General features: G+C 44.2%; 1 protein-coding gene across 5 annotated transcripts in view; it reads left to right on the top strand.

Moving 5' to 3' along the window:
* Positions 1-25,707, top strand: part of pdzd2 (PDZ domain containing 2) — a 456,346-nt gene that overhangs the window by 271,002 nt on the left and 159,637 nt on the right. The gene's annotated exons all lie outside the window — the stretch shown is intronic.

Genomic DNA, 25,707 nt, shown 5'->3' with positions numbered 1-25,707 from the left:
ACATCAACACCTATCTATAACCCCCAATCCCATAAAACCCCATATACTCGTCCAGAAGTCTTTTAAAAGACCCCAGTGAGTTCGCCTCCACCACCACTGACGGCAGCCGATTCCACTCACTCACCACCCTCTGAGTGAAAAACTTACCCCTAACGTCACTTCTGTACTTTCCTCCCCGCACCTTAAATCTGTGTCCTCTCGTAGCGACCATTTCAACCCGGGGAAATAGCCTCTGAGAATCCACCCTATCCATTCCTCTCAACATTTTATAAACCTCTATCAGGTCGCCTCTCAACCTTCATCTCTCCAGGGAAAAGAGACCCAGCTCCCTCAACCTAACTTCATAAGGCATGCCTTATGAAACATGAAACATGATTACTTTTGTGAACATTGGAAATGTGCATTTAAAATGAAAAATGCTGTAATGTTTCCTGCTTTTTTTTTTGCTTGGGATTCATCACTGGAACTGTCCAAAATTTTGATCATAGTTCTCGCATCTAGGTCACCTTTAGGGCTAAATTCAGTGGCCCTCGGGAATGGGCACTGAGATCATAGGATTAATCTGTGTCTGTTGCATCTGGTGCCAGGGTTCAAATATAGCTTACACAACAGACTGCTGTTAAATGAAGGCACCATGCGTGCTGCCAGCTTACAGAGCATTGATCTGGATGATTAGTTGCATGTGGTTGCACAAGCTGGATGCTGAAGGGAGTGCATTCTCTCTCTTTCAGTTGCAATACATCTGAATTGACATACAGTGCCTGCAAAATGCTGGCAAGACAATTCTGGCATCCTGCAACAGGAAGCAATCCTCATGAAGCCATGTGATCACTCTGCCTGCTAGGTGAGAGAGACCACAAGATCATAAGACATAGGAGCAGAAGTAGGCCATTCAGGCCCTTGAGTTAGCGCCACCATTATTGAGATCGTGGCTGATCTAATGTGATAATCCTCAACTTTGCTTTCCCGTCTTATCCCCATAACCTTTGATTTCCTTACTGATTAAAACCCCGTCTATTTAATCAATTTTCTAGCTGCTGTTGTATAAGGGAAATCAGCGAAGAGTTGTATTCAAAGCAAGCTAACTACATTTCAATGCGAAATATGAAGTTATGCACTTTGGTAGAAAGAATGAAGGAGCTGAATATCATTTAAATGGAGAAAGACTGCAGAAAGTTGCAGCAGAGATCCCTTTGAATAGAAGTTCTCACTGATTCCCATTAAACAATAGTGGATAGAAAGTTGCATGGTGTTGCAAATATCTTCACCTCCAGCCTGGATGGAGCGTGATGCCGAAAGGTTCATTGCTATGATCACTTCCCCTGCCATTGGCAATGCCATCTTCACCCTGCACTAATGTTGTAGTTGTGACTCAACTAGGTGGCAAACTTCAACGAGGACAGCTTTAGTGAAATATGCTCCTTGCTGAGATTCATGTTGGAGAATTGTTTCCTGAACATCCTAAGTGGACATGTCTCTGTCCTGTAGCAACTTGACCTGCTCTGCATGCTCTCTGCACTTTTTCCCAGTTGTACTTTATTCCAAGGAGAATGCATACTGTGGCAGCCATATTTGGGAGTAATTGGTTAGAGCAGAACATTGCAGGCAAGACCAACTCCTTTCACTACCTGCCATACCACTGCATGTAGACCTTAGTAACTCTGGAAAGTCCCATATACTTGTACAATCTGAGCAACAGACAGTAGAAATAAATCAGTAACTAGCTTGAAAATAATTCAGGATGTAAATAGTGCTGGTGAAGAGTCCTTCCTGCTGCTAAATGCATGTTCTGCCATGAATGACTCAGAGACCATCACATTAGCAGGAGCAAAGTGCTCCAGAATTGCAGTGCTGTCATTAAAATCAACATTACATGCTTACTGAAGGCAAAATCTGCCTGCTATCCATATATCCATTAGGGCAGCTCAGTGGTAAGCACTACTGTATCACAGTGCCAGGAACCCGAATTCAATTCTGGTCTTGAGTCAGTGTCTGTGTGGAGTCTGCACATTCTTCCAGTGTCTGCGTGGGTTTCCTCCAGGTGCTCTGGTTTCCTCCCAAACTCCAAAGATGTACGGGTTAGGTTGATTGACCATGATAATTTGACCCCTGTGTCAGGGGATTGACAGGGTAAATACATGGGCTAAGGGGGATAGGGCCTGGGTGGCATCGTTGTCAGTGCAGACCCGATGAGCCAAATGGCCTCCTCCTGTACTGTTGGGATTCTAAGCTCATTAATGGCATCACCAGTGTGGTACCTGGCACTGCTTCTGCCAGGTGTGTGCATCTGAATTTATTGTGCCTACCATGCTACTGGACATGGGAGTTGACTTGCTATGCCATTCCAGCAGTGCGGCTGAAGCTGAAATGTATTTTGTTTTTGGGGGTACAGGCACGTAGTTAGTGTGTGGCGACAAGCCATCGTTGATCGCAGACACAGAAGTGCAAACTGGCAACTTACTTTGTTTTTCAGTTCAGTGAGATTGGAAAGTATCCAGCCTCTGGCTGGAGATTGGAATTTTCCAGCTCTAACACACTTAGTGCGCTGTCAAAGCACTCCACGGAAATGGTGCGGTGTGAGAAAGCAGGTACTTGGCTTTGAATAACCATTACCACCTGCTGCTGGTTAAAAACACAACCTCATAAAAAATACGATTGACGAATAAACCAGAATTAACTGTTGGTTGCTGAAGTTTCATTTTGGCCCCGTAATCTCCAATCTTCCTGTTATTGTATAAGGGGGTGAACACTCAAGGGAATACAACACTTTTTCGACTTATCAACATTAAATAACAATTGTAGTCGTGGTACTCTGAAGTGTTAATTAGCTACCCTGCTATAGCTGGACAGCTGTAAAAGATTTTCTCCACAAGTTTCTGTAGCTTAGAGACCCGGCTGTCAGTTAACTAATTATTTCTGAGAAGCCTTTCTTACCATCTTTTGTTTTCAGTCAGTGGGGGTGGAATGCCCATCGAGAGAATGAAATCAGCAAAGGCTTTTATGCACATGGTTTTAGATAAGTGAGAATGTTCTTAATGTGCATAGGGATATCAGGCTGGATGTCCAGATGCAGGCTTTTCGCTTGTGTTCAGCTAACTTGAGTTTCTGCCTCAGAGTGCCAAAGGAGTTTTTGTGCTTTTGTTGTTTTCATGCAGATCTTATAGTGAACATTTTATTCTGTTCACGTACTTCCTGCAAAATAAAGCAACTTGCTGGTTTTTAACTGCCTCATTTCACTCCAGCGCTTTTCAGTCTTGTCAAACCAGACAAACTGATGACAAAGAATGTTCAAGATTAGAATGGCCGGCACACATCACAAAGGTTACAATTCCCAGTTCACTTCATCACTTAATTAGATGTTGGGCAGCTAAGTTTATTTAAGTTATTTATTAGTGTCACAAGTAGGCTTACATTAACACTGCAGTGAAGTTATCCGAGTTGCCATATTCTGGTGCCTGTTTGGGTACAACTGAGGGAGAATTTAGCATGACCAATGCATCTAACCAGCACGACTTCTGGACTGTGGGAGGAAACTGGATCACCTGAAGGAAACAGACATGGGGAGAATGTGCAGAGTCTGCATTGACCCAGGAATTGAACCTGGATCCCTGGCATTGTGAGGCAGCAGTGCTAACTGTGCCCCCATGCCACCCTGAAGATCATGGGGCACCCACAGCCCATGAGTGACTAGTGAAACTGAACTAGGAAGATTATCTAGTGCCAAACCTGGAACTCTATCAGGGGGTGGAAGAATTCTCCTAAGCTCATGCTGCTGTGTTCAATGGTGAGCATGGGAAGAGAATATAGTGGGAGGCCCAGGAATTGGTTTCATACCAGCATGAATTTACAGTGGGATCAATTGCATCGATCTTCCAGATCAGGTGTCCTGGCAGGGGGTCCATCTCTCCGCTTCAGAACATTCCTGGAGATCCATCTTCTTTCTCAAGAGATCCATCCTCCGGACATCGAGCTTCCGTGTCAGAAGGTCCGTCTTCTTTCTTCAGTAGTGATGTTGGAGGCCATTTCAATATGGCGTCTGGACATCCAGGCCTCCTCTGCCGCCGAATACACTGTAATACACTTGGATGAATAACTAACAGGGGTGGTAAGACTTGGCAAAATTTCTCACAAGGATTTGTCATCAACTGGCCTTTGACTGGCCACACTCACTACACCTGCACGCCCCTAATAAACCAGAGCTATATATAAGCTCCATGTTTCTGTCCCCACCACAGGATTTAGTCTCAAAATATGAGAATTTTGGCCAGTGACTCCAATTTTATTTTTACTGGCTTGCAAAGATGAAGTTCCAGCATTCTCAGCCTGAACCACCACATGACTCACCTGAAGGAGGAGCGATGCTGCGAAAGCTTGTGCTACCAAATAAACCCGCTGGACTTCAACCTAGTGCTGTGAGATTTCTTACTATGAAATAATTTTGCCAGCTGTGTTTAACAATAAAGAACTTCCAATTTAAAATGGTGACTCATATTTCCTTCCACAAGGGAAAACATTTTCTCCACATCAACCCTGTCAAAATCTTCAGGATCTTAGAGTCATCTCTTACTCTTCTAAACTTCAGTGGGTAGAAGTCCAGCCGGCCCAACCTTTCCTCATAAGATAACACACCTGTTCCAGTTGCCCTCTCACTTGCCATTTCATCCATGTTGCAGCCTCATTTTCTAATTCAGCTTTTTCCCATCAAGTTTCTATTTGGATTAATTTTGTTCTCCCTGTTGTGGTTGTGGTGTCTCTTCTAGTGAAGTCCCAGTAATTTTAGACTGTGAATTGCGGGATTTTGAAATGATTAAATTGGCTGGGATGGCAGGATGAGGGATTCTGAAGTTGGAAACGAGTCACAAATGTAGTCAAAGAAAGTGTTCACAGCTTCTCTATCTGGAAGCAAAAGGCAAAGAAAACCCTTTTAAGAAATTCCAGAAACAAATACTCTGGACAGTAATAGTGATTTTATGATAGAGTAGATGATCTTGTGTCTCTTGCAGAACTGTAAGCGATCAGAGTCGCATCTTGTTATCTCAGTGGTATGACATTTTAGTTGCTAATTGTTCTACTCAGTAACAGCCATCTGTTAGCATTTACTGTTTACGTATTATTAGTGACTTTGTAAAAGCAACATGTCGCTATAAATCTGCAAGAGGCTCAACAGGTTTTAAAATTCAGCTTAGGGCATATTGTAGCCGTGGGTTTCCGTGGAGACTGCCATTGAATGAGAATGTGTATGAATATTGGTCTTTTGTTCCTCGCATGTAAAAGCTGGAAAAGTGGATTGTTCTCATTGTGCTCATGACAGTGGTTTGAATTAGCTGGCTCACTTCGCTCTACTTTATCAGCAGCACAGATAAGGTTGTGGTGGGTATTTTTCAGACTTCTGTTTTTTTGGAGGTGTGCTTTTCCCTTTCCTTCTTCTGGTGGCTTCTGTTTAGCAAACCTTCCCTTTGTGTTGGGAGTACAGAGGTTTTATTTAACATTATATATCACTGAAATGTATTTGGCAGTAAAGAGCTTCTAGCATCAATCAGTTTGTATTCTCAAAAGGGAACAAAACCTTTTTAATCTTCATCTTGCCCCCTCTTTAAGTAAGATTTGGCTACCAGATGGGGCCGACGTCTGTCTGGAAATGATAAAGGTTCTCCTGCTGACAGTCAGCAATTTATAATCATTCTAAGTGATTGGCTGGCTAGAAATGCCTATTAAATACAGTGCAGCAAACCGTCATTGAAGCAATTAAAATAGATTGGGGATTAGAGCAGCCACATGCAGGTACAGGAAGTTGCGGAGAATTAAATACAGCAGCTAATTCCACTCTCTAGGACACTGTTTACTTTTGTTTCTTTGTATTGCAACACTTGAAAGGAGGGGCACGTACTTGGAGAGAGATTTGAATTACATGTTAAACAGAGTTTGTTTCGCTGACTTTAAGGTTGTCACTTCTCGACTCTGGCGTTAATCACAAACTTTTTTTCCTTGAAACTACTTCAGGTGGCATGGTGGCACAGTGGTTGGCACTGCTGCTGCACAATTCCAGGGACCTGGTTTTGATTCCTGGCTTGGGTCACTGTGTGGGTTTGTACGTTCTCCTTATGTCTCTCTGTGGCCATGTTAAATTGCCACGTGTCCCCAGATGAGTAAATTTGAGGGATTAGCAGGGTAAGTATGTGTGGTTATAGGGATAGGGACTAGGTGGGATTGTTGTCGGTGCAGAGTCGATGGGCCAAATGGCCGCCTTCTGCACTGTAGGGATTCTACGAAATGGAAAGGAGATACTTCAGCAGGATATACCTGTATATTGCACCTCATGGGTGAGAGGACATAATGTAGCTCCAGGTTGCCATGGAAACTGCTGCAGATTGACAAGTTGTGTGGGTGCAAGTCTGAGGTCATAATTCTAAGTAACATGCTAAATTTAAAAAAGGCAGAAACCTGGGAGGCGATTCTCGCAAAAGTGCTGAATTTAAAGTTTACTTATTAGTCACAAGTAAAGCTTACATTCACACTGCAATGAGGTTACTGTGAAATTCCCTTAGTGCCACACTCCACCTCTTCGGATAAATGCACCTAACCCACACATCTTTTTGTGGGAGGGAACCAGAGCACCTGGAGGAAACCCATGCAGACATGGGGAGAATGTGCAAACTCCTCACAGACAGTGATTCAAATCGGGAATTGAACGCAGGTCTCTGGCACTGTGAGGCTCCAGTGCTAACCACTGTGCCATTGTGTTAACCGAGAAAGTTGGTCTAGATCATGATAATTTTTCAGTGCAACTTCAGACCTGAATCTCCCACACTCTGTGCAATGCAGAGATCACAATTTGAATATTATTAAATGCTTGGCGGTGGGGGTGGTATTCATGCCAAAGTGTCTGAAATTGGCAGGATAAGCGGGAACCCTCGCATGTGCACATCACTGGGAAATCACTGAAAAGAGCTCCCAGCGTCCACGTCACTGTCTTTCAGCCTCCATAGACATCGCTGGCCTCCACAACCCTCCCACACACATTGCTGGCCTCATCAGTGCCCCTCCCCGCCTCCACCACGCATACAGATACCCCCCATAGAGAGGGTGGCAGTGTGCTTTCAGCGTACAGTAAGTCAAACTTGAGTGGCAGCAGGGTTAGGATCCCAGTGCACAACAGCAAACTGTCATCATCCTCCAGCCTTCAACCAAGACTCGTAACCATTGCCAGCCCAGGCCCATTAACAGGTTTGGATGTTTCTGAAGGATAGGGTGGTGGGATGAGAGGGGCTGGGGAAAGGTGATGTGATGGTTTGAGGGCCCAGGTCAGTTTAGAGGGGGAATAGCGGCTGGACTTGCTCCTGGGGTGTGGTGGATATGTGGTGGCTGCAGTCCCCTCACTGCACAGCACCAGCTCGGTGAAGCAGACTGCAATCAAGAATTCCCTCACTGCCCTTCCCTGCCGGACACCTGCTATCGCCACCCACCCTCCTTCGTCCGGCTCCTCATATGGCAGGACAACCCCTCACCGCTCGTCCTCCTGCTCCAGCTGGTCTCCCTGCTGTTGGGTGATGTTGTGCAAAGGGCAGCAAGTGATGATGATGCATGAGACATGCACAGGGTCATACTGGAAGGACCAACCAACCAACCCTCCCCCCCCAGCGATCCAAGCAGCGGAACCACATCTTCAGGAGGCTGATGTACCACTCTATGATGGACTGGGTGACTGTATGGGCCTCAATGTAAAGTGTCTCCGCCTCAGTCTCGGGCCTCCACACAGGCATCATCAGCCATGAACTTAATGGATATCCTTTGTCGCCATTAGCCATCCTGGGAGCCTGGGCTGGTCTTCAAAGAGCCCAGGGATGTCTGACTATCTGAGGACAAAGCAGTCTTGGACACTCCCTGGATGGTGTGCATTGACCTGCATGATCCGCATGAGATGGTCTCACATGCTGTGCACATTGAGTTCTGGAACCCCACTCCTCAATGTGTAGATCCTGCACGTGGGGCTCACAAGCTGATTGCTCCCTGGACGTTGGGGATCCCAGCAATGGCAGTGAAGCCTAGAGCCCAGGCCTCCTGCTGTGCACAGCCCACATCGAAGTTTACGTACTGCCCTGACTGGGTATGCAGGTCTTCTGTAACCTGCCGCACGCATCTGTGCACAGAGGCCTGAGAAAGCCCAGTTAGATTGCCACTGGGTGACTGAAATGAGCTGGAGGCGTAAAGATTCAGGGCAGCTATCACCTACACATCCACAGGGAGTGGGTGGATGCCCCTCCCCTGAGGTTCCAGGTGTGTGAGCACCTCACAAAAGTGCAGCACCGTGCTCTTAGAGAGCTGCAGCCGGCAACAGCACATCTCTTCCGAGAGGGCCTTGAATGAATTGCGGGGCCTGTACCTCCTTGGTCACCGCACCCTCCATCCTCTGTGCACCCTCTCAGGAGCCGCTCACCTATCTCCTGGCCCTCAGCGGCAGCCCCCTGCCCTCCTCCTTGAGGGACTGGTAGTGGTTGCTCCTGCGGTGGTCTCTCCACACCTGCCACCTCCTGAACCACCACCTTCCCCTCCTCCGCTGCCACCAACTTGGCCAGCTCCAAATCGATCAGTCCATCTACACAGGGGGTTTGGAAAGAGCATAGAATGACAGATTATTATCATTGGCTGCATAGACCCAGCACCACTCCAATCCCTCACCTGGGCCAGAATCCCCACTTACGGGTGCTGGCAACACTACACAATCCATGGTGCCGTGCGTGACTCTATTTGGGTTGTATGAGATTCCCATCATGACACATGCTGCCACGCATTATGCAGATCAGTGTGCAGCCGTGGGCACTGCATCCTTGAGCCCCTAATAATTAGAACATTAAACACATGCATTCAGTTCATGGTTTCCAATTTATAGTGGAGCGATGTAACCCCTCTGTCAGTGGTCTCCCACTGGGTTGCTTTCTGCAAGAACCACTATGCCAGGCATCTCCTCATGTACTGGTAACTCTGTTACCATGGGGACGACAGACTCGCCTGACACAGGCTGACTCGGTACTTCATTGCTCGGATAGTCAACGATGCTTCCTGCTGGCAATATGGTGTCAGGTGGCAGTACTGGCTACTGGGTCAACACGCATCCTTAAAAATGGTATATGTGCTTCCGGGTGATTTCCCGCATAGACAAAGGCTCTGTTTTTGGTGCAGCAACTCCTGAGACCCAATATGAACTGCTTCCAAAATTACTGATATACATGGCCTCCTCACTCTCAACAACCTTGTTGATTTGCCTTAACCATGATTTTTCTTATGATTGCGTTGACTGGCCTCTTCCATCCATTTTGAATGGGCATCAAGGAGCAAAGACATTGTGCCCTAGAATTGCCCCATTTCATCAACATGAACTTGTAGCCAAGGCTGGCCTGGCCATTCCCAAGGGTTTGCAGTGGAGCTACAGCAAACAAGCTTTGTTGCAACTATAGTTTAAAAATAATAAGGCTTCTATTTTATATCATGCCTTTCTTGAGCAGAGGACATCCCAAATGAGACAGCTAATAAAGTTTTTTCAGAAGTGTAGTTACGGTGATAATATAGAAAATGCAGCAGCCAATTTATGCACAGTAACCTCCCACAAACAGCAAGGTGATGATGTGCAGGTAGTCTGTTTTTGTGCTGTACTTTGAGGGATAAATACTGTTCAGGAATTCAGGATTACCTCTCCTTTGTGCTTCTTTCAAATAATGCCATGGGATCTTTTATATCCACCAAAGAAAGCAGATAGAGTTGCCCCTGAAGTGCCAGTATTGAATTTTGTGTTCAAGTTCGGGAATAACAACTTTTTGACTTTTGAGTTGAGAGCGCAACAATAAGCGTCATAGCTGACCAGTCAGTGTCTGCGGCCGAGGTGATGAATGATGGAGAGAGAGAGAGAGTGAGAGAAATGAGGAAACTGCAACAATTCAGGCTAAATGTTTTATTCTAAGTAGTTTATGTTAGCAAACAGCCCAGTTTCCAAGTTGAAGCACTGTTAATCATAGTTCATCTTTTCTTCAGTGATTTGTTGCAGCAAGGAAGCTGAGAGTCCTCCAAATGCATGCATGCAGATTTTGTTTTTGATTAGATGTTCCCAAATAAAGTTACTTGAGTTAAATGTATTTGTGCAAGACATAATTATCACCAAGTAGTTTATAAGTTTAAACAGTGAAGCAACAAGTGGCAAAGGTAACATTGTATAAAGTCTGAATCATTGTTTCCTTATCCCATCAGTGCACACAGAGTGAAAAGATGGGATAAGGACTAAAGTCCTTATCCAGAACTAAAGTGGCCTTGTGGGAAAAAAAACCTTAAATACCTCAAATCTATAAAATAAGAGAACTGCGTCATAGATACGGCAAAAAGAGTTGAAGGTTTAAAACTGAAGAACAGGAAATATCTATATTACCTCAATATGTTTCTTGTTAATTTGCCAGACATGATAAAAGGAATAGACCAATAAACCTTTCCACGGTCACCAAGAGAGCACTACTCAGTAAAGCATTTCTTTCTTTCTCTTTTTAGTTTTCTCCACTTTCCTCCCTTTCCCACATCTGTTGCCCTCAAGTCCTTGTTGGGACATGAACCCATGACCACTAAGTGTCGTCAGGTACTTTGCACCAATGGGCATGATTCATTTGTGACACTGGGCAGCGGGTATTGACCAGCTATTGAGCCACAGGTTACCAGAAAGCTGAGGCTAATTTTACCCTCATTAATATTTTCACAATGGGACTGCAAAATAGGGTCACTGGATAATGTCAGGTGTAGGAAACGCATCCAGTGGCGCTGTGGTTATCTGTGGCACCTTCGCACTGAGCGGGTTGGGATCAGTGGGCTCAGTCCAGACTCAGGGTTGAAGCTGGAAACTTGATCCATTTCACTGAGCTATTCGATCAACTTAATGAGCTATTGGGAAAGCGAGTAAGGGTTTTGTTGCTGTTTTAACTCCGGGTTGCAGTTGCTGTGTCCAATATTATGATAAAGACTGGTTTCTGTTAATAAATCAAACATACATCTTCAGCTGGTGTTAAGGTAAGCCTGGTACATTCCTCTGTAACAGGCAACAGGATCAAACAGCGTCTCTTTAAAGTTTGCAGATTCCATTTTAAAATTGAACTGCAGAGTATATAACTCCCAATGTCTGGTATCCTGTTTCCCAAGTCTCGAAAGATTGGTTCTGAGATTAGGTTGTCCAGGACTGTCTGAAATGGTCATTTCTGTAGAATAAAGAAAAGACATGCAAACTACAAATACAGGCTTATGCAAGGCAGGAAACAGTTCTTTCAAATCTTAATTATAGGTTATTCCACCAGAGTCAACTTAATCAAATGTCATGTTCTTAGTAGCCACATGAAGCTCATTTTAAAATGATTACACTGCAAACATCTTTAATGAAGAGGCTGAACTTTTTGACTCAATCATTTCATTTAATCTTTTAACTGTGATGCCAAATAATGTAATACTGAATAGTGATGCAGGGTGATGTTTCCCTGGGGACGTGTACATTGCAAAAATGAAACTCTGGCACTATGCCTTGAACTTAGGATAAAATGAGCGGGGTCACGTCACTTGTTCTGGGGTCTGACTGACAACAGGCCTGGGTGATGTGGCTTTTAAAGTTTAAAGTGGACCAGAGTTACCTGCTGAAAGGAATGTGCATGGGCTCACACTTGCAGTCAGCAGCAGAGGCTATGGAGGATAGTTGCTGCCCTGCCCCCTGCTGGGAAAGTGGGTTGGGCCAGATAATCCAACGGTAGTCCCCAAATGGTTTTCATGGCAGTGCAATTTGCCATTGTCCCTGTCCCTATCAATGATATAATGGGGTTCACACCTTGAAAGGTCGGGAAGTATTGCTGGAAGTATCAGGAAGATTTCTGGAGTGACAGGACTGACATGGAGAGACTGCATCGACCGGGCGTTGTACTCACTGGAATTTAGAAGAACGAGAGGGGATCTCATAGAAACATATAAAATCTTGATGGGACTGGACAGGCTAGATGTGGAAAAAACATTCCCAATGATGGGGAAGTCCAGAACCAGGAGATCAGTCTTAGAATAAGGGGTAAACCATTTAGGACTGAAATGAGAAAGAACTTCTTCACTCAGAGTTGTGAACCTGTGGAATTCTCTATCACAGAAAGCTCTTGGGCCAGTTCATCCGATATGTTCAAGGGTGAGCTGGACATGGCCCTAATGGCTAAAGGGATGAAAGAGATATGGAGAGAAAGCAGGAATGGGATACTGCAACTGCATGATCAGCCATGATCATATTGAGTGGTGGTGCAGGCTCGAAGGGCTGAATGGCCTACTCCACCTATTTTCTATGTTTCTATGAATCTGATTACCATTTATTTAAATATCATTAGCCAGTCTCTCCACTGTATTATGTGTATTATCCCTGCATGTAAAGAAAAAACTCTCCCCCCCCCCCCCCACCTTAGCGGCATGATGTCACATCAGCAGGTTTGCAAAAGGTCTGGACCAATGGGAATCTAATGAACCTGTTGGGGCAGTGCCAGGAGCCTTTCACTGGGGATATATGTGTGTGTGTGTGTGTGTGTGTGTGTGTGTGTGTGTGTGTGTGTGTGTGTGTGTGTGTGTGTGTGTGTGTGTGGGGGAGGGGGGGGGGCGGGGGGAGGTGGGGGTGGTGCTGGTGCTCTGTTTCCCCATTTGGAGCCTGCCCCTTCCAGCATGATGCTGTGGGTACAGACTCTTTCAATTTTTTTTCTAAGGTGCTTAAAAATTTGTCAGGAAAAGCTAGCAAGACTGTCCCACTTTTCCCATTAGCTTTTCTCACTTTCCCACTTCTACTTCTTCCACTTTTTGCTTTTCCCACCCTAGATAACACTTTGAAAAAAAATGTAAACTTCCTTCTGTAGTTTGACTGCTCATCCCTAAAATCCTAACAGGCCTTGAAAATGCTGGGTTATTAATAATTATGCTTTGTGTTGGTCCATTTATTTTCAAGATAACAGAGAACTTGGGTTCCAAGGATAGCTAGTTAGCAATTCTGCCTGGATACAAAGCCCATGTGATTCACATGGCCATGATGGTGTGCTTTGAGTGGAGAAGGGGTTTGAAGACAAAAACAGAAAATATTGGAAAATATCAGCAAGCCTGGTAGTATCTATGGAGAGAGAATAGGGCCAATGTTTCGAGTCTGAATGATCCTTGGTCAGAGCTAAGAGCAAAGTTAGTGTTTAGCATAATGCCACTTCGAGGAAAGAATGGGGCTGGGGAGGGGAGTGACATCGGGGCTAGTTGAGGAAGTTCTGGGAAGCAGGCAATCGTGCGTGGAGGAGTCGGTAGAGCAGTGATGGGCAGTCGTGGGGCTGGCCAGTGATTGGGAGGCCAACAATGTGGGGCTACTGTATATGTGCCAATCTCAGTGCTGAAAGATCGGCGAATGCTAGGTGGCCAGTTCAGCACATTGCTGTTGGCCTCTCCAGTGGGAGTAAGCACCACTCCCTGATCTTTAGAAGGAGTCCCACTAGGGCTCTCTGCAATGTTCAGAATGTCGAGGATTCTTTCTGAAAATCGTGCTAAAAAAACAACGGGAGTTACTCCCATTTTTGTGCAAACTGGGGAACTTAGAATTTTTTGGGAGAATGCCGGCCCTGGTGTTGAATGGGTAAAACAATTTTCAACCATATTTGATCGAGTCTTCGTCCCTTGGACATAAGGGAAGGTAGATGAGTGCCGTACGAGGGAAACGACCAAGATGAGGGAAAACTTTTAATGGGGACAAGGACACCAAAGGTGACGATGAGAGAGGGGTTGAGCAGAACAGTAGCTGCAGGAATATCATGTGAGTATGGAACAAAGATTTAAGTTTTGACATGCTATCTATCTAGTTTTAATTTTGGATGTGTTGACAATATTCAATCTGAATCAGCTAAATAGAGAAAATTGAGGTTCAAAGAGATGGCAGCCATTTACACTCTTTTTGAATGACTTAGACAAAGCCGCAGAGAGTAATGTATCTCAGTTTGCTGAAGACATAAAGCAAAGTAGAATGTAGAATATGAGGGGACACAGAGAGGGTTGCAGAGATATAGATGAGTTAAGTGAATGGGTAACAAGGTGGAAGATGGGATATAATGTGGGGAAAGTGTGAGGTTATTTACCTTAGTCGTAAGAATAAAAAAAAAGTACCTTTTCAAAAGGTGTGAAACTTGTAAATGATGCTGTTCAGAGAGATTTGGATGTGCTCATCCAATGAACTCTAAGTTAGAACACAGGTACAGCAGACAATTCAGAAGGAAAATGGCACATTGGTCTTTATTGCGAGGGGATTGGAGTACAGGAATAAAAAGTCTTGCCAGGTGACACTGCACCTGAACTGTTGCGTACAGTTTTGAGGAAGGATGTGCTTACATTGGAGATGGTCCCACACAGGTTCACTAGATTGGTCCCTGGGATGAGCGAGTTGTCCTGTGGTGAGTGACTGAGTTAATTGTGCCTAAATCCTTCAGAGTTTAGAAGGAGGAGAGGTTGTCACTTTAAAAACATTCAAGATCCTGAAGGGTAAAAGCAAAATATTGCAGATGCTGGAATCTGAAACAAAAACAGAAAATGCTGGAAAATCTTAGCCGGTCCACAGCACCTGTGGAGAGAGAATAGAACCAACGTTTTGAGTCAGTGTGACCCTTCATCAGAGCTGAAGGGACTAGATAGGCACTGAGAGACATTCGTTTCTTTGAACGGGGGAATCGAGATCACTAAGACACAGGCGCAGCTTCAAGAGCTGATCATTTGGGACTAAGAAGAATAGAAGTTTCTTCACTCAAAGGCTTGTGACTCTTTGGAATTCTCTGCCCTAGTGATGCTCCATCAGTGAATATATTTTAAGTTGAGAAAGACTAATTGTTGATCCCTCAGAGAATCAAAGGATCAGGAGAGAAAGCAAGAAAGTGAAGTTAAAGCTCAAGATCAATCATGATTGTGTTGAATGACAGAGCAGGCTCAATGTGTTGTATGGTTCAGTCCTGTTCGTACCTCTTGTGTTATTGTATTGCACTTGCAACATGACAGCCAATGTAATCATTCTACAATGCTTGTTTGGAACATTGTCTTGTAGAATTGTAGCGTTTGTAAAAAGGGATAATTAGGACATATGGAATATCAGGAAAACAACTTGATAAACTACTATCACTATAAATAAGCACCCTTGGGACCGGCAGAAACATTTTTATATATCAGTATGCAGCACCACTTACACTCCCCAAGCTCAATGCTGGCAGTTCTTGTATCAGATAAATGTGCTAAAAAGTACTTCATTATTTTTGAAATGAGCTTCAGCAATTTCTCCATTAGATAATTGCACAGGAATTATCCCCTGTAATTCCATTAGGATCATAGAATCCCTACAGTGCAGAAGAGGGCCATTTGGCCCATCAAACCTTCACCGACAACAATTCTCCCCAGGCCCTATCCCTGTAACCCATGTATTAACCCTGCAAATCCCCCTGATAGTAAGGGGCAATTTAGGATGGCCACTGAACCAAGCTTCTCGCAATGGCCAAAATTATTCTTGGAACCCAGATATTGTATAGACGAGTTTCTTGTGCCAGCGCCTCCAACCACGACAAACAAGCTGACTAACATTGAACGTGGGGACTTAGACACGAGGAATCTTTGCATCCTTGGCCTCAAATTGTGTGAGAGCTGGTATGCTGCGTTATATGATGCTCACTATTGGGTCTGCAGATTTGAGACCAGATGTGCAACAAAATACTGGGGGTGGTGGATGATAAAGAGAGAATTTTTTTAAGGAAGCCTCTAATATGAAGGCAACAGGAGCCACAATCTGGAATTTTCTGATAGGATGCCTTGGAAATGTCAAACAATCTCCGGAGTCCTCTCCGCTTTCCTGACCCCCAAATTTCAGATGTCTTCAGCGTAGAAGTGCTACCGAAAGACTTACTCTTACTGCTGTGGACCTTTCCCTGGATATCCTCCCTCTGACTGGATGAAATTTTTAATGCCTACAGAATCGGAGCATCAGCTCAGTGCTCTGCTCAGTTAAACCTGTTGGAAAGTCGATGCAGACACCTTTGGTCAAGCATAAAACTGTTCTTTGGCTAGGTGGAGCGGGAATTTTGACTCTCAGTCACTCAGGCTTCCTCCTCTCTCTTCTTATGTACAAAATCTGTTTTAATTCCCCCAAACCCCAGACACCTAGCTGACCATTGAATGCTGCCTTATTTTTCTAGGCCCCTTTGAATTGTATCTGGATATCTCTTTTGGTTTGCAGCGGAATGGTGGGATGCTAATGAGGACTTGGGCATCCTCCAACTAAACTTATCCTGAAAAGCATCCTGAGTTGTTTTCACGAAGTGAGCTCTTTCATCCACTGTACCTGGTTATGATTGCATTTCTATATTTGTTGATTGTGGCTTCAGTAAATATTATACAATGTCCACATCTGTGCTTTCATAACAACACAATGACAGTGGGTATTTTTTATTAAGCAAAGGGAATGTTCTGTTTCTAGACGCAACAAAGCAGCAATGACTGGTTTAGGGCTCTAAAAAAAAGGGCAGCATGGACATGTTGGGCCAAAGGGCCTATTTCCAAGCTGTAAACCTCTACGACTCAAAGTGAATTGTGTTACATTTACTAAAATCCTCCTACCCCCACCACCACATCACACCAAAATCTCTGGGTGCCCCTAATTCAACATAAATAAGGCTGTAACTGCAGTAGCCCAGTATAACATTGCGGTTGAGGTAGGAAGGTTCATCCCTGCCCCCACGTTCCCCCCACTTTTCTTTCCTCTGGCAGTAAACCCTCTGTACAATGTGTTGCAATTAGTGTAGATGGATATCCCCAGAAATTAGTAAGAAGATTGGAAATCAAAATACTCAGAATATTCGTGTAATAAAATCTGGAGTGAAAAGTTTTTCTGCTCCTTAGCAACTGTGTTATATTTATGTATTTGATTTGCCACAAAGCAATGCGGAGATGACGTCGGTTTCTATGTGTGCAAGCACTATATTTCCAGAGCGTCGTTCACAATGCTCAAAATGTCCACATGACCCCTCCACCTCAGCTTCTAGTAACTTCTGTGATATCTATTTACTTTTCTCTGAATCAACACCCAGTCTTAACCAATCAAGCGACATATGCATAGATCAGTTACTAGAATTTCATAACCAAACACAGAGCCGTTGAGTGCAAGAAGCTGAGTTTAAAATTTGGTAAATTTAATGTGCTTCAAGAGGAGGATTATTTGTACACTCAGTAAATTTCCAGATGGATAAAACTGGAACTCCCATGGGAGAGCATTCTGTCCTTCTCAGTGTGTCTTCAAAGAGAAAGTGTCACTGCATTGGCAGGTTTTGAGTTGAGCTAAATACCCTGATAGAAAAATTCAAAATAGTGCAGAAATTTTACCAGATTGGACAACAGGGAAAGTTTGCACCGTAACAGATTTGATTTATGCTATGGTGCATAAATTTGCAATTCATTTGTTGTCTGTGTTTTACTCCTATTTTCTGAGCAGATGTTATTGGTGACATGATGCTGTTATAACCTGCTGCTGTTCAATGTGCCAGTCTCCATTTACAGTTCTGTTATGGTAATTAGGTGACCTAATTTGAGTTTCAAGATCGTGAAGAGAATTTCAAAAGGAAATTATTTGTGCATTCTTTGTGTCAAGCCACATATTTAAAATACTTGAGTTAGGAGAAGGCACAGAGCCATAACAGTAATCTTATTTAAATCTTCAGTCATCAAGTGTGTCCCTGGCTGGGCCAGCATTTATTAACCCAGCCGTGGAAAAGGCACATGGTGGCATAGTGGTATTGGAATGAAGTCAAACAGGGCTGTGTCATCACACCAACACTCTTCTCCATTTTCCTCGCAGCAACACTCCACCCCATCATCTTGAAGGTCCCCTCTGGAGTGGAGCTAACCTACTGGATAAGTGGGGAACTATTCAATCTCCAACTCCACTAGCTCTGAACCAAGACCACCCCAGCTTCTGTCACTGAGCTGCAGCACGCAGACACCTGTGTATATGCACACTCAGAAGCCAAGCTGCAAACCATTTTCGACACATTTATTGAGGCTTATGAGAGAATGGGCCTGAGACTAAACATCTGGAAAACAAAGGTTCTCTTCCAGCCTGGGCTGCTGTTGCCACACAAAACTGCCCACTGACCATCAGTATCCACTGTGAGCTCCTGGACAACGTGGATCACTTCCCATACCTCAGGAGCCTCATCTCAGCGCAAGTAGACATCGACAATGAAATCTAGTGTCGGCTCCAATGCACCAGTGCAGTCTCTGTGTGTCTGAGGAACAGAGTGTTCAAAGGCCGAGATCTCAAATCCAGCACCTAGCTCATGGTCTACAGAGCAGCCGTGGTTGCCACTCTCCTGCATGCATAAGAAACATGGACAATGTACAGCAGACAAAATCCTGCACGTCCACTGGCAGAATAGATGTACCAATGTGGGCGCCGTCTCCCAGGCCAATATCCCCAGTATTGAGGCACTGGTCATTCTCGACCAGCTGAGATGGGCAGGCCATATTGCCCGCATGCCCAACACAACACTCCCAAAACAAGTGCCCTCCTCTGAGTACTGCAATGGCAAGCGATCACTAGGAGGGCAGAGGAAATGCAGCAAGGATACTCTGAAAGCCTCCCTAAATGAATGCAACATCCACATTGATACTTGGGAATTATTTGCCTTAGAACACACAAACTGGAGAAGATGCATCCATGAAGGAGCCAATCACCTCGAACATCAACAGGTGGGGCATGCAGAGGCCAAGCGTAAACAACAGAAAGAGAGTGCAGAATCCAGAGCATTGAAAGTTTACCGAGCTGACTCCGGGGATAGCAGCACTGATGTATGAGGAGAGATTGACTGACTGGATTCGGATTGTTTTTGCTGGAGTTCAGATGAATGAGGGGGAATCTCATAGAGATTTATAAAATTCTAACGGGTCTCGACAGGATAGATACAGGGAGGCTGATACCAATGGTGTGGGAGTCCAGAACCAGGGGTTACGGTCTGAGGATTCAGGGTAGACTGGTTAGTACGCAGGTGAGGAGACATTTCTAAGCCTGTGGAATTCATTACTGCAGGAAGTAGTTGATCCCAAAACATTGAATGCATTCAAGAGGTGGCTGGATATAGCACTTGGGGCGAATGGGGTTAAAGGTTATGGGGAAAAAGCAGGGTTAGGCTATTGAGTTGGATGATCAGCCATGATTGTAATGAATTGTGGAGCAGGTTTGAAGAGCCAAATGGTCTCCGCCTGCTCCTATCTTCTGTTGTTATGTCAGACCCATCCACTTCATCAAACACCACCTATCAAAACTGTGGCAGAGTCTGTGGCTCCAGGTTTGGATTATTCAGCCACCACAGAGCCCACCTCTTGGAGTGGAAGCAAGTCATCCTCGACCCTGAGGAACTGCCAAAGAAAGTAAGTCCCATGGTTTAAGGGTAAAGGTTGGGAGTGGCGTGGCTGGGAGTGGTGTGATCATGGCATTGGGGCTAGCCAAGGGGGAGGGGGGCACCCCAACTCCGATGAGAGTTCATAGTGAAGTGCTTCCCTCCCCCCACCCTTCCACCTGAGATGGAGAAAGGTGGAAATGTCTGTTTCCTGTCCTCCCAGCACCCACTCCCGCCAGACTAAAAATTGAGGGGGAAATTAAGCGGGATACAGCCCTTAAGTGAGCTATTTAATTGTTATTTCAGGGCCTTAAGAGTGAATGAGTGGGTTCTATTTAAGGCCTTACCCACCTAAGAGTGAAACAGTAAAATTCTGCCCTTGAGTCTGTTGTGTCATTTGTTAGATTATAGATTATCTGCACCTTAACTCTACTGAGCTGCCTTTGCTCCATATCATGTTTAAAGTTTATAAAGTTTATTTATTTATTAGTCACAATTAAGGCTTACATAAACACTGCAATGAAGTTACTATGAAATTCCCCTAGTCATCACTCTCTGGCGCCTGTTCAGGTCAATCCACCTTTCCATACCTAGCAAAACTCTGCCAGTTCATGGTCTTGGAAGTTTATAATGACCCAGCATATATTGTCTTTTGGGGGAAGAGAGTTTCAGATTTCCTTTTGTACGGAGAAGTGCTTCCTTTTTTCACTCCAAAAGGACCTAACCAAGGTTTCCTCCCAGCTGCATCGCCAAAACCCAATGTTTCCTGTACAGGCCACACAGAAGTACTTCAGCATGTAAATAAATTTAAATAGTCCGTGCAGCACTTAAGCAAATCTGCTATACATTACAAAAAAGAAAATGAGAGGGTATGTTAGACCTAACTATAATTTATTTTTGTTTATATTGAGACTTCAGCAAGGCTTTTGATATATTACCAGACAAAAGATTGGCTGTTAACAAAAAATTGTTACACGTAACAATCTTTCCCTGTTCGTAAAAATTATTATCCAATTAAAAGAAAAGGAAAATAAATGAAGGCTTGCAAATAAACAGTATATTTTGTTGATTGCCCCCGAAGTACTTTTAGTGTGGGAAAAAAGTTGTGTTTTGTATTGGGGCAACGGTCCTTTCACAAACAAGGTTTCTTTGAAAGGGGAAATGATTTCTCCTCTTAGTTTTAAATCTGCTACCTCATCCTAAAACTATGACCTCTCGTTATATGGAAGCATCCACTCTATGTCTGCCTGTCAATCCCCTTTAGCATCTATATTCCCTCATTCTTTATAAGAACATAAGAGTTATAGGTCTAAATTGCTCAATCTCTCTGGGCTTCGTTCAAGACCCTTTGTAATTTCTTGCAGTCTTGGAAAGAGTTGTGGCTGACATGTACAGTTACAGTCCATGATAAAGCAGAGAGTATGCTTTTATTACAGCGACAGGACCGTTACAACTTGAAACATTTAATCACCATTCTGTTTCAAATTACCTGTGTTCTGCTTCCTTTATCCTACCTATGGACGAAGGATGCTTCCGGCTGGTTACTTTAACAGTGGGATGTGTTCTATTAACCAGCAATTTAACCCAAGCTAATTTTGATCAGTCCTGTTTAGGGCAGCAGAGCGTTTGCAGATCGTATATTGCCTTCTATTATGGGAAGCAGATGGTAACTCATTTCAATGATAAGATTAATGCAACATGGACATTTTAAAACTTGCTGATTAAAACTGCTGGCATTGTCTTTACTTACTATCTGCTGCGCAAGTCAATTTTTAAAATTCTGAATTAGTATTTCCCAGCTGTTTTACAGTCACGGGTTTGACTTTTGTCAGCGATTGCAGGACATGCATGTGGCCCCGAGAATCTGCTGACTTTCTGACATACTGGAAAACCCAAACAGTGACGGACAGCAGAAAAACCCTTCAATCCTTTCCACTTGTGGCACACAATTGTGATATTTAACATCTCCTAATTTATACATCCTTCATCTCACCCGAAACTACGTGATTTCCTGGCAGAAAGCCCTGGAGTTATCCAAAAACTGGGGGTGCAGCAGAGATCATGCTTAGAAACATAGAAGATAGGAGGAGGCCATTCGGCCCTTCGAGTCTCCTCCCCCATTCATTACGATCATGGCTGATCGTTCAGCTCAATAGCCTAATTCTGCTTTCTCCCTATAATCTTTGATCCTGTTCGCCCCAAGTGCTACATCTAGCTGCCTCTTGAATACATTCATAGAAAATGCTTGGAGGGAGTACAGCAAAGGTTTACCAGGCTGATTCCAGGGATGGCAGATCTGTCATATGAGGAGAAAGTAAATCGGTTAGGATTATACTCGCTGGAGTATAGAAGAGTACATAAGAACATAGGAAATAGGAGCAGGAGTAGGCCATCTAGCCCTTCGAGCCTGCCCCGCCATTCAATAAGATCATGGCTGATCTGAAGTGGATCAGTTCCACTTTCCCGCTTTCTCCCCATAACCCTTAATTCCCTTGTCTATCAAAAATCTATCTACCTGTGACTTAAATATATTCAGCGAGGTAGCCTCCACCACTTCAATGGGCAGAGAATTCCAGAGATTTACCACCCTTTGAGTGAAGAAGTTCCTCCTCAACTGATCTAAACTGCCACCCCCTTATCTTGAGGCTGTGCCCTCTAGTCCTGCTATCCTTTCTATGCAGGAAGAATCTCTCTACCTCTACCCTGTCCATCCCCTTCATTATCTTATATGTCTCTATCCTTCTAAACTCCAACGAGTACAGACCTAGTCCATTTAGTCCCTCTTCATAGTCAAACCCCCTCATATCCGGTATTAGCCTAGTGAACCTCCTCTGCACTCCCTCCAAGGCCAATATATCCTTCCGCAAGTGTAGCGACCAAAAGTGCACACTCCAGCTGTGGCCTCACCAGTACCCTGTACAGTTGCAGCAAGACCTCCCTGCTTTTATATTCTATCTCCCTCACTATAAAAGCCAGCATTCCATTCTCCTTCTTGATCACCTGCTGCATCTGCAGACTGGGTTTTTGCGACTCATGCACAAGGACCCCCAGGTCCTCTGCACTGTAGCATGCTGCAGCTTTTCACCTTTTGAGTGAGGGGGGATCTCATAGAAACTTATAACAGGGTTAGACAGGGTAGATACAGAATGAATGTTCCTGATGGTGGGGGAGCCTAGAATTAGGGGTCATAGTTTGAGGATAAGGGGTAAACCTTTTAGGACTGAGGTGAGAAGAAATTTCTTCACCCATAGAGTGGTAAAACTTTGGAATTCCCTATCACAGAAAGTAGTTGAGGCCAAAACGTTGTCTGATTTCAAGAAGAAATTAGATATAGCTCTTGGGGCTGGGGAGGGGGAAAGGGGATCAGGATATTGCCTTTGATGATCAGCCATCAAAATGAATAGTGGAGCAGGCTCAAAGGGCTGATTGGTCTACTCCTGCTTCTAGTTTCTATGTTTGAGAAAGCATAGGAGTTTATAGACAAAGGGAAGGCTAAGAGATATTGTGGATTGAATTTTCCTGTTGGTGTCACAAGCCTCTTGTCTGGCTAATTGCCAGATAGTGAACCCGGGCATGCATGTGGTAGGGCATCATGTGCAGTCATCTCAGAGGAGGCCAAATAAGAAGCTGCTTCTGAGAACGGCATCTAATTGGGAATGTCAGATATTGAGAGTATCCGAGTGCTCAGTTTGGAGGGTAGTCGGCAGACCTATTGTGAATGCTGCATTCTGCTGAGGTGAGTGGAAGTGAGGGTGGCACAAGGTGGAGGCACTATCCAGCTGATGGGGCCAGCAGCCAATTCTTCAGGCCCTGCACTATCCAGTGGCTCCATATGTGGGTGACAAGCAAACAGTTTCAAGCGGTTGTCTGTGGATATCCAAAGGATTGCCAATTTTTTTCAAAATTGAAGTGATCATAGCATTTAAATTTTATGGTGCTTGAAACCCCTGTTCTGCTGTCACCTCGGATGAACAGGGGGGCTGCAGATACAGTGGGATCCTGGACATCATGTTATTTAACTACCTCACCCAAAAAAAAATTCACTGGCCTCGCTTCCACTGCCTTCTGAGGCAGAGTTCCTAATTTGCATAACCCCCAGAGGGAAAAGTAATCTCCTCAGCTCTGCGCTAAAAGGGTGTCACCTAATTTTGAAACATTGCCCCCTAGTTTGTTCTTCTCCCACAAGAGGAAACATCTATTCCATGTCCACCTTGTGAAATAATGAAGCAAATGTCTACAAAAATGGTTCCCACTGATGAGAACAGAAAATGCTGGAAAAGTTTAGCAAATCACGTAGCACCTGTGGAGAGAGAGAGAGATCGGGTAACATTTTGAGTCACATATGACTCCTCTTGTGAACTGGAGGAAGGTAGAAATGTGATGGGTTTTATGCCATTGAAAGGGAGGAGGTGGAGGAAGAATAAAAAGATTGATAGAGGGTGGGAGACATTAAATGACAAAGACATCATGGAACAAAAGACAACAAAGTGCATCCCACTGATGACTCTACACTGTGTTGGTCATGTTTTTCTAAGGTTGCGTCAATGAGTTATTTTTGCAAATATTTTTCTGTTAGTCCAACTAATTAATCGGGTAATCGGATTTGGGGCTCTCTTGGCTTTACATTTGCATTTTGCTAATCATAAGGGTGAGGGGGTGGAAATCTGAATGGACTCACTAAAAAAAGTTTGTGTCCTTGACAGCTAGGCTGAGCACACAATTTGCCCATAATGTTTCTTACTGACAACAAAGAATAGAAATATGTTAACAAGCAATGTTTTTACTTAATTGTATTAATTACTGGTTATGTTAGAGTAAGGTCTTTTGTAAAAGAGAATTCCAATTTCCATTGTGAATGTCCATTAATTGGAAAAGATAACCATGTGCTTGATGACATACGTAATGTGCTTCATTCTGTTATTTGCATTCCCCCCTTTTCCCTCGAGGAAGCCCGCAAGACGAAAGCTAGCAAAATTTTCTTCTTTTTGTGCTGCTGCGTAATGTTTTCAGTGACATGCTGAATAGCTACAAAAAACCTTCTGACGGCGCGCTATCCCGCGGCCAACCAATATTCATTTGAGTTTTTTGGTACAGTTGCCTGCCCGCAAGAGTAAGGGGTTTGTAGAAGGTTCGAAGTGATGTTTAAAATGCTAATACTGTGAAGCCTTTGTGCAGACTCCTTTTGGCTGTAACAAGTAAGCGCTTCAGTGCGAGGTTCAGTACTACTTTATGAACACCTGTCACATCTCTCTCAGCGCAAGAAGCTGTCAGCTGTGGTTGCTGTTTTCTTGTTTCCATTCCTTTAATACCTTATTCTCTAAATTGATTGATTCCTTTGCCGTCTTCTTTCAAAAATGAATGTTGGATTTGTTTTGCTGCTGTTCAGGCGGGTAAGGTGAAAGATATTCAGTAAGTGCTGACTTGTGCATCCGTCTCCATCGCATAATGTGTGTGCTTGTGAATTATCTTTAAGTTATGGTAACATTGTGGTACAGGAGCTGACTGAGAGGTAACCTGTCTGATTGCGATATCTCGGTCAGAAGTGTGTGACATTCAATACTAGGCAAATTTGAGAAGAAAGTAGCTGAAGTGATGAAAACTAATATCACGTCTAGTTGAACTGATGGTTTTCTGCTGTGCGAGATTTTCAGACAGTGACAGACCTTCACAACATGTAAATGCAAATTTTCATCCATTCTAATCAAGTTGCATTGTGACACCTATTTCATTAGCGGGGGATAGTTTTCTTTATAGTCATAGGCAGCACTGAATGATTTACTGTTGGCGCAGTGTTCTGTGAGCCAATGAGGATATTAGAATTATCCTTGCGCATTGCCACAGAGTTGCTTTTAAATGCTAGGGATTCCTTGCCGAGAGTTTGTACAATTCAATCCATCAGTGCAATGCATGTATACAATTCCATGGATTACATGATTGATCAGGATCGTGAAAATGATGTAGAATTCTATGATTCCATGCCTCTAACTGCCCCACAACAATTTTGGGCAGCACGGTGGCACAATGATTGGCACTGCTGCCTCACTGCTCCAGGGACTGGGGTTCGATTCCCGGCTTGGGTCACTGTCTGTGTGGAGTTTGCACATTCTCCCCATGTCCACGTGGGTTTTCTCCAGGTGCTCCGGTTTCCTCCCACAGCCCAAAAGTGTGTGGGTTAGGTTGATGGTCATGCTAAATTGCTCTTTAGTGTTAGGGGAATGTCAGGTGGATTAGTAGGGTAAATATATGGGTAAATATGATGGGGCCTGGGCAAGATTGTTATCGGTGCAGGCTC

Source organism: Carcharhinus amblyrhynchos, chromosome 1 (genome assembly GCF_965287045.1).
Source record: "Carcharhinus amblyrhynchos chromosome 1, sCarAmb.v2.hapA, whole genome shotgun sequence".
NCBI lineage: Eukaryota > Metazoa > Chordata > Chondrichthyes > Carcharhiniformes > Carcharhinidae > Carcharhinus > Carcharhinus amblyrhynchos.
This window is presented reverse-complemented; position numbering and strand designations above follow the sequence as displayed.